Source organism: Chamaea fasciata, unplaced genomic scaffold, assembly GCF_029207755.1.
Source record: "Chamaea fasciata isolate MVZ Bird 193981 ecotype frontalis unplaced genomic scaffold, bChaFas1.0.hap1 SCAF_1, whole genome shotgun sequence".
Lineage (NCBI taxonomy): Eukaryota > Metazoa > Chordata > Aves > Passeriformes > Sylviidae > Chamaea > Chamaea fasciata.
The window spans coordinates 86,088,007-86,096,292 of NW_027094086.1; the positions used below are offsets into that span (position 1 = coordinate 86,088,007).

Below are 8,286 nucleotides of genomic sequence, written 5' to 3' on the forward strand. Positions count from 1 at the left end.
AAGTTACCAAGGAGACCAAGTGTTGGATACTTGAGAGTACTTAACCGAAACAAAGAGGTGATCAAAGTTGGAAGGGGGAGATAACGCAGGTAAAAGACAGAGCTTGAGGCAGCTGCGGGCTCTTCTTTTTCCGGCGCGTTTGGGGAGAGAGAGAACGGCTGTTGCTGGCTGGAAGAGTTTCACTGTGACCAAAGGAATCCAGTCCTGGGAAATCTACTATCACCGGTTCGGCCTGAATCCTGAGTTTTCTCTGCCACCCGTGGGAGCTGGGCCGGTTCTGCCTTGCCTTCGGCTTCTTCAGCGCTGCTCCTCTTGCTACAGTGTGACCCTGCACCCCCTGCGCTGCCGGGGCATCCTGCCCCTGCCTGCCGGGACACCCTGCCATCCCAGCTACCAGCCCGGGACTTTCCCACTGTTTCAGCTTGGTGCTCTGAGGATCCTGCAGGGACACCGAAACCAAACTGCCCTGGGTTTTGTGAAACAAAGCCCTCAAGGTTCTTGGTACTGTTTTTGTTTGTTATTAATGCTGTAGTTGTTTGCTGGGTTTTTTTGTGTTTGTTTGCTTTGCAATACATACTAGTAAAGAACTGCTATTCCTATTTCCCAAATCTTTGCCTAAGAGCCTCTGATTGTAATTTATAATTGAAAAAGAAAAAAAGGGGTGGGGGGGTGGGGTTTACACTCTCCATTCCAAAGGAAACTCCAGTTGTTTTTTTTTTTTTTATTACCTGGCAGATACCTGTCTTCCCAAACCAAGACAAAGCCACAAAGATCATCAGACTCCAACTCCTGTCCCTGCTCAGGACAGACTCAAGAGTCACACCATTTGATTGAGAGCATTGTCCAAGTGTTCCTTGAACTCTGTCAGGCATGGGGCTGTGCCCACTTCCCTGGGGAGCCTGTTCCAGTGCCCAGCTGTCCTCTGAGTGAAGAACCTTTTTCTGATATCCAACCTAAATCTCCCTTGACAGAACTTCAGGCCATTACCTTGGGTCTGTCACTGGCCACCACAGAGAAGAGATCAGTGTCGGCCCTTCAGGTCTCCTCTCAGTCTCCTCTTCACCAGGCTGAACAAACCAAGTGACCTCAGCCCCTTCTCATATGGCTTCCCCTCAAGGCCTTTCACCATCTTTGTAGCCCTCCTTTGACTGCTCTCTAATAGCTCTGTGTCTTACTGACATTGTGTTGCCCAAATCTCCATGCAGGACTTGAGTTGAGGCTGCACCAGCATGGAGTAGAATGGGAGGGTTGCCCCGTGCTTCAGTGTAGAAGCTCCCCGTGAAAATGAACCCTTGATGGCCCATAATGTTCTCCAGTCTTTGGAGAAATTTTTGATGGATGGGTGCCCTTCTGCCACCAGCTGGTTTGTGGTGTGTCAGATAAGCCGAACACTTCTTGACTGGTGCTGCAATATCCTTTGCGTTAAAGGCCATGCTGTGGTCTCAGTCCTGGTGTGAACCTTTGGGCTTTCAGCAGGGAATGGTGGCTTGGGGTGCTCAGCTGGAATTTGCCAGGCAAGGATGCAGCCCTGCAGATACTCACAGGTGCAGTGAGATAAGTGCTGGTAATAGAAGGAGGAAGGCTTAAAAAAATATTTACCTGGCAAAATCCCTTTAAACCTGTGACTCATCATCACAAGCACACTTCTGATTCTCTTTCCATTCATGTCTCAAGGACCAATACCTCAGTTCATGAAAATTTTAGGCAGTTGCTTTTCTGTGTGGTATTTCAAATTCTGGCTAATGGATGTGGGTAGCACAGATGACTTCGTTATGAATGAACAGTGCTCTGGTGAATAAGTCCATGCACTTCTCCAGCTCCTCACCAGAACACGTGAGGCTGTGAGTGGGTTTGACAGGGTCAGACTTTGACATCTGAAATGGAGCAATGATGGAGCAGCTGCTGCTTCATATGCTTGTCAGTCATAGCCTCAGAATACAAAACAACCTAGATTTCAGGGCTCTGCTTTAGAGGGAAAATGCTTTGAGTCAAGGGGCAGGTCTAGGCATAATGCAAGGTCTTATCCCACATTATTGCATTGATTATTGTAATTATGTCCTTTCAGGAGAGTTTCAAGCTATACTCTATACAACTAGAACTGTTTTAAATACCTTTGTACTGTACATCATGTGGTGCTGGAGAAAGGAGGTACTACATATATTTCATTTAGTTTCTTGCTCCTAGAGTAAGGCTTTTTATAGCAAGAGAGTTGGCATTATTCATATTCTTTACTTCATTGATGGCTATATATGAAGCTATCTTCCTGTGCACCAGGCCAAAAATGTTCTTATAAATGCGTTTCTGCAGTGCAGAGCATCCAGTTTTATACACGGATGAAAAATAGGCCCTCCCAGTCTTTTGTGATGGGTTTTATAAATTGAATGTTCATACACTTCATTTGCAACAGAACACATGAAATTGTGTCATCATTGAAGTTCACAGCAGTAATGGGAAAGGGATTTCTCATTGAAGATCTGCATATGTTGATCAGTAAGTCTCCTGGGCTTCTTATGCAAGGGAGTGACTCTTCCAAGTTTATCTCCTCCTCCCTTCCTTTCCTTTCTCTCTCATGATTTGGGTTTGACTTTTTGTTTGGTTTTTGGTTGGTTGGTTGATTGGTTGGTTTTGTTTTGTTTTGTTTTGTTTGCTTGGTTTGGGTTTTTATTTGCCTAAACTTGAAGACAAACTTCCAGCACCAAGGCTTTAATTTGCCCAAAAATTGATCCTCCTTCCCTCTGTGCAGAGGGTGAGAACGATACTTACGTGTAGTTTATTTTCACCACCTTTAATATATTTAAACTATGGCTTTCTTTTTACTCTTTCATGGAAAATGATCTCAGACTGGAAGAACTTCCACATAAGCCATCTACAGAGGAAAGTCACACTGTTTCTAGTTCTTTAAACTGCTTTTCCACCCCACAGAACTCTCCTCTCCTCTCCTCTCCTCTCCTCTCCTCTCCTCTCCTCTCCTCTCCTCTCCTCTCCTCTCCTCTCCTCTCCTCTCCTCTCCTCTCCTCTCCTCTCCTCTCCTCTCCTCTCCTCTCCTCTCCTCTCCTCTCCTCTCCTCTCCTCTCCTCTCCTCTCCTCTCCTCTCCTCTCCTCTCCTCTCCTCTCCTCTCCTCTCCTCTCCTCTCCTCTCCTCTCCTCTCCTCTCCTCTCCTCTCCTCTCCTCTCCTCTCCTCTCCTCCCCATTATTGGAGATAACAAGTTATCCTCCATGCTTCATCATGTTGCCATACATGTGATTACTTCATATGTAGACATCATGAAGTGCTCTCCTGCTTCGCTGAGCCAGGTGTAGTTTTACAACTGAAGCATCAAGTGTCCCTACAAGATCTTGTTTTACCCCTTTGGCAGTAAGCAGACTCTGGGTGCTCCAAATCACTCTCACCTGATCTGCTTTTCCTCCTTCCCCAGCTGAGACTCTCTGACCCTTCTGCCCCAGTCCTGCCTGTTCCCAGCAGCTCTGATGACCTCTCTGAATTGGGCCCATTGCAGGCATTTGCAAGCTCCCTGCTGCTGAGCAGAGGGTTTGCCAGGCAGATCTCCCACCACAGCACAGTTTGAGGTATTGGTGGCTCCTGCTGGGGTGGAGAGACAGGAGGAAAAGCAGACCTGTACTGTTTGGCAGCCTGCTGGGTAAAGCCTGCTGGTTTAACAAGGAAAAGAAAGGGAAAGAGATTATTATCCACCTTTTTTTTTTTTTTTTCCCACAGTTTTCCCTCTATGCTCTCACAGAGTGAAGGTCAAAATTGAATGCCAGCATTTCCTGTGCATTTATCAGCTGTCATCAGGGAAAGGGATCCCAGGTGAGTCTGTGGATGTTCTATGCTCCCTGCTGGTCCCACTGCTCAACTGTCAGTGGTGCTGGCCCACCATAGCTAGTTTGTGTAATGAATTCCCCCAGCCATCCTGGACTTCAGATTGTGTCTGGGAGCATCAGCCTCACATTTGTGTTGTTATGAGTTAATGTCTTCTGGTCTCTGAGTCATTGCTGATGAATATTCGGGTGTTTGGAGCCTCATCCCTTGCACACATGAACACTTTCCAGCAATGTTAATGAGATTTGCAACCAATCCTTGTTGACTAGACCATAGCCAGAGCCATGCAGAGCAAACAAAGAAGGAACAAATTGGCGTGCTGCCATAATCCACACATCCTGATAGCCAAATTCTGACCTCCTAGCCATAATGCTTCTAGAGTCAAATATTTCAAAATTATAGGTACCTTTGCTTTGTTCTGCATAAAAATACTTGTTCTTAGTCAAAAACAGAAAAACAAAAAGCCCTACAATGTCCAAAAGCTATTTATGGGGCATGTCTGAAAAATACTGACTTAAGACTTAAGTCAGCATGAATATAAAGTTTCAGTAATTCAGGAGGAGGATATCAGATAATAAAATGTTCTAAACCCCCTGAACATGTGGGGTTTTTTTCCCAAAAGTGATCATAATTGTGATAGATTTTTCTGTTTAAGCTCATGCAGACTGCCTAGTCTCTATCGTTGCTCTTCTTATAGTAGCAGGCACTGAGATCCTGTATGTAAATCATGTTGCAGACTCATTAGTGTTACTGCTGCTTGCTTGCTAGCTGAGACACCAGTTCTGATTTAGGGTATTTTGACACTTAGCAACAAACTAAGCTTTGTGAGCAGGTGGCTGAGCCAAAATAGTAGCAGAGTTCGCAGTTAGCTGAAATAATAACAAGGAATTGCTGGTCAGAATATGCTTTCTTTCTTGATTTATTAGAACAGCCTACAGAAACTCGTTTGTGAAGGATCCACTCCTACGAGACACCTGCTTCAAAGCCACCATAATACAGGTGTTTTGCTTTGCGCACGGAGTCGCCACACCCAGAGTGTCCAACCAGTGGATCCATTCACGTGTGGTGGCCAAAGTCATCAACAGCCTGTGTTTCTTGCCCACCCAGGAGATTTTTAACCACTCCGTTCTAAGCCCTCCCAACAGCTTCTTGCACCTGCAACTCTAAATACACCCTCCTTTCCACTTCTTCATTGCTGTTCTTTCTGCCTGAAGAATTGAAACTTGTCTCAGATGGTTTCTCCCAGCCCTGGTGTGGCAATTCCCTTTTTATCACTCCACTTACACTGTACAGAGAGGGTAAGGACATTTGCCTTTCCTTTGAGCATCTCAGTGATGCCTTGGATGAAGGACCTCTCACTGCCTTCCAGCCTGGCTGCCCTTCACAAGCAAAACAACTTTCCAGGCACTGGAGACAAAATACATCTGACACTGTATGCAGTGTCTGCAAATTTTCCCTTTGTGAGAGGGAAGGAGACCACTTCCCCTCACAGGAGACCCTCTCAATATGTCAGATAGCCAGATCATAAAAAAAGAATAACCAAAAAATTGGAGGAGAGATCAGCTCTCTGTTTTGGACAAGGTGCATTTGTACTTCCCGGTCACTATTTGTTCCTTTTATGCTGCATATTTGCAGCCTAGTGCAGGGATTTGAAACCCATGGCTGAAGGTCACACACAGCCTGAAAATTAATCTCTCATGGGCTGTTGCCACTCAGTTTTTAAAGGCATGACTGCTGGCTTGCTTGATGGCCTGAACTCCCGGGGTGGCTGGCCGGCAGTGGTTGGACGAGCAGCAGAGCTCTTGTCAAGAGGGCAGACCCCACCCTGTGCTCAGGGCTGGAGGGTGGCACTTGGGGAGGTCTGAGCATCCTCACAACTCAGTGATTTCACTGTGAGGCTGCGAGCAAGCCTCTTCCAGAGCTCTTGTGTTCTGCAGAATGGGGCCAGAAATAGAAATTTGTCTCATGCGCGAGACTTGCCATCTGTTTGGGAACCTTGCTAGCAGGTTCACCAGCTGAAAGTTAAGTGTTGAAGGCTTTGTATGGGAGGATGAGAAGGTGTATGTGTGCCTGGTGGGGGCAGGTTGGGATGGTAGCCTTGCAAAGGTTCATGCAGCCATCGTGAAAGCAGCGGAGGGGACTGGGGGCACAGCCTTGGTTGAGATGCTGCTGCTGTTTCCAGTGCGCTGAGCTGGACAGACACCAAACTCCACACTCAGGCTCATAGGCCAGTGAGCGGTAGGTACTTGGTAACTTCATATGGGCACGCAGCCTGAACCACTTTAGAGGGAAAAACTTATTTTCAGAAGGCAGAGGAACATTCTCTAGGAAAATAAGCTTTCTTGCAGCATGAACTTGCAGAGATTGCTAGTCACTTTCTAAAATCCTGCCAGTTTACATTTACAGATAATTATGTATAAAGAACTAAGTTATTAACAGTTGCAGAAGAAATCAATGAAGATGTTGCAGAGAACTGTGATCCCAATGAGGAAATTAACTGCAGGAGAGGAGGAATTGTTGACAAGTAAGAAGCTTTTCCCTGAAAAATACCACTACCATTAATATGAAAGCATGAGGAAAAAAGACATTTTAAACTCAGGACATAAGTGAGTTGTCTGGCTTAGGGGAAAAGGTAAAGGAGAATTGTTTTCCAAAAAGTTATTTTTAAGATGTAAGCAGGTCTTTAAAGCACAGGCAAGAATTCTGCACATTATGTTTGCTAGCATAGGGAATTCAGAAAATGAGCACCAAACCCAAAGGGCTCCATCCCAGATGGTAATTCTCATGCAAGGGGTATTTAAGTGTACCCCTGGGCCCACATGGAGAGATTGGGCAGGGATTTCTGCAGCAAGTGCACTGCAGAGAAAGAGGAAGAATGATCAGCAAAGGCCATGGTATAGACTGGAGTTATCAGAAAAATATTAACCCTGTAGAAAGTGGTCAGATCCTGTTACTGCTCCAATGAACCCTTTGCCTGCTGAATGCCGTGTAGTACATTAGATTATTTCTTCACAGTAGCTCTTGGAAAGCCCTTCATACATTCATGAACAGACATTAAATAAAAAAAAAAAGTAAGCCACTTTCTTACCAACTTGATATATTCCAAAGGGCCAGGGCTCAACATCCTTGGATATGTGAGTGCGTTGAAGATGCCTGAAGGTGAGCATGCATGTGTATGTGTGTAATGCATGTGCTTGGAGACCTTGAGGGCATTCTGGTTGATGGTGCCCAAGCATTTAAATGGAATGACTTAGAAGACCTTCTAAGATAAAACAAATGCAGGGAAAGACTTTTTGCAATGAGGTGGTGGCAAGAGAGGAGCACTGCCCTTGGCTTTCTGGTGCTCTTGCCTTTACACCCCAGTGCATGTTTTTTGAGTTGTTTGGGATCTCAATAATGTACTCAAGGCTACTGAGTCAAACAGAGCTAGGCTCAGACATCAAAACTATTACAGATCTTCCCATCAAACCTCCAGGGTACCAGTTTAACATTCAGGCTACAGGCTGCGTAATGTACCTTACCACAAAGTTGATTCATTTTCACATCAACAACCTGTATATGTGCTAATATTTCAAAAATCAGTGGATTGGTTTAAAGGGAAAAGTGTAGGCAATGCTTTAGAATCATTATCAAGTGAAGTGACTGACTCAGAGGTAGTAGGAAACCATCAAGACTGTGGCAATAGAACAAACCAAACTTTTAAGGCGTTAGAGCTGTGGCTAATTTTGAGTGAGAGGCATTAAAACATCACTGTATGTACTTCTAGGGTGCCAAAAATTGTATTAGTGTTGTTCCACATCACTCTGAGCCATTGTGGATCAGCCTCCAGTGTAGTGAGACACTTAAGATGACTTACAAAAGTGCTGAGAGGAAACACTGAAAAGTATTTTCAAGGTTGATGCAGTAGTAAAACTCTTGGTCTCTGATGAAATGAGAAAACCTGGCTGTAGTATGGAGATGTTGATTTACTGTGCTGTCACACAGAAATGCTCAACTGATGTTCTTCTGAAGAGAAATTTCTGAGTCAAAGATGACACAGCAATGGTGGCTTCAGCATTTGCACTAGTATCAAAGTAAATTTATCAAAGACCCAGGATACAAGCATCCAACTTGGGCTAATTAAAAGTAGATCTCACTGTTGCAATCAAATGCTATGTTTTAGTCAATAAAGAGCACAAAGCCAAACCAAGACCTGATGTAAGATGTAAGTCAGTCCAACCCTGATAGAGCAGCTGCTTTAGATATTACTTTAACCTGCTTTTAAAACACAGCAAAACATAGTCATTATTGATTCTTTAAAACCTGGCACATTATCAATGGTCTTGTATGTGTTCTGGTAAGACATGCCTCTTCCTGGGAGGGACCATGTGTTTTCACTGAAGTCAGCAGGAGCCAAGCACTTTTTACTCAGTAGCTCTGAAAGACAGCCCTGTATCTCACTGTTAATCAACCCTCACTGGAAGGA

At 44.8% G+C, this 8,286-nt stretch overlaps 1 long non-coding RNA gene across 1 annotated transcript; it reads left to right on the plus strand.

The window, feature by feature from the left end:
- The first annotated feature begins 3,488 nt into the window (after nt 1–3,488).
- Nucleotides 3,489–5,228, plus strand: LOC136293758 (uncharacterized). Its single transcript, XR_010722851.1, has 3 exons — nt 3,489–3,568; nt 3,717–3,809; nt 4,748–5,228. It is a non-coding gene; the product is annotated as an uncharacterized lncRNA (long non-coding RNA).
- Nucleotides 5,229–8,286: the final 3,058 nt, after the last annotated feature.